The sequence below is a fragment of the Echinops telfairi genome, unplaced genomic scaffold, assembly GCF_000313985.2.
Source record: "Echinops telfairi isolate 266 unplaced genomic scaffold, ASM31398v2 ScPeMD7_7416;HRSCAF=8454, whole genome shotgun sequence".
NCBI lineage: Eukaryota > Metazoa > Chordata > Mammalia > Afrosoricida > Tenrecidae > Echinops > Echinops telfairi.
The window spans coordinates 4,148,707-4,150,139 of NW_022111316.1; positions in this window are offsets into that span (position 1 = coordinate 4,148,707).

Here is a 1,433-nt window from a genome sequence, read left to right on the forward strand (position 1 = left end):
AAGAACAAATTAAAATATACCAAGCAAGAAAAACTTGTGTTTTCCAGTCTAGCCTGTTGGGGCACCATGCCCTGTCTTCAAGGAGACTTTTAAATGTATTGTTAGATATCATAGACACAAGTCAAATCTTTCCAGCAGATGGTAGTTCCTGGTCTTGATTGTCTTTAATCATGAAAATCAAAAGTGAATTTTTGACATGGGGCCAGGTATTAACTGCCTTTTGTGTATGTGTGTAGTTATGATCGTATCACAGACAGCAATGGACTTTAAGACAGATCTTGAAATGCCCCTTTTCATGATGAATGCCACACCATTATCTCTTAAGTTTGTCATCATAAACAATATGATTATCTGGTTCAAAATGGCCAATTCCAGTCCATTCAGCTAATGTCTTGGATATTGAACTTTATGTGTTCCCTTTTATTTTTATGATTTCCACTCTTCCAAGTTTTATACTTGTAGACTACATATTCCAATTATTAATTGATGTCTGCAGCAGTTTCTTCACATTTTGAGGCATGTCCCATAAAAAATTAAGTTCCAAAGGCTTTACTCCATCCATGTCATTATGGTTGACTCTACTTTGAGAGGGTAGATTTTCCTCAGTCGTATTTTGAGTGTCTTCCAATCTGAGGAGTTCATATTCTGGCACTATAACTAACAATGTTACACTGCTTTTCATAAGTTGTTCAGTCGCTAATTCTTCAGAAATGGATGACCTATGCCTTCTTCCTCCTTTATTATCAGTTTGGAAGCTCCTCAAGTAAACAAGGTAAAGAATTATAATGAATTGTGTAAAGATCTGGAGTTTGAAAATGAAAAAGAAAGAAATGATCAGCAAATCTCAAAATGAAAGAACTAAAGAAAATATGCATCCTACATTATCACTGAAGACAAAAATGGGTGCATAAGCAAATGTGGTGAAGAAAGCTGATGGTGCCCAGCAATCAAAAGATATAGCATCTGAGGTCTTAATGGCTTGAAGTTAAACAAGCAGGCCATCTTGCAGAGAAGCAACAAGCCCACATGGAAGAAGCACACCAGCCTGTATGATCATGAGCTGTTAAAGGAATCAGGTAGCAGGCACCAGAAGAAGCAAAACAAAACCAAAAAATGTATCATTGAGAACAAGGGGGATTGGAGCAGAGACCCAAAACACATCCATAGACAATAGGACATTCTTCACAGAAAGGTCACAAAAAAGGGATGAGTAAATCATGGCGCAATATAGCGCCGATGAAACACACAATATACCTCTGGTTCTTTAAGGCTTCCTCACCCCACACTATCATGACCCCAGTCCTGCCTTTCAGTTCTGGCTAGACCGAAACATGTACAATCATACACCTAAGAGCTCCCAGCACACAGAATCCAGGTCAGATAAACCCCTTAGGAACAGAAATGGCAGTAGTGATACCAGGAGGATAGATCGG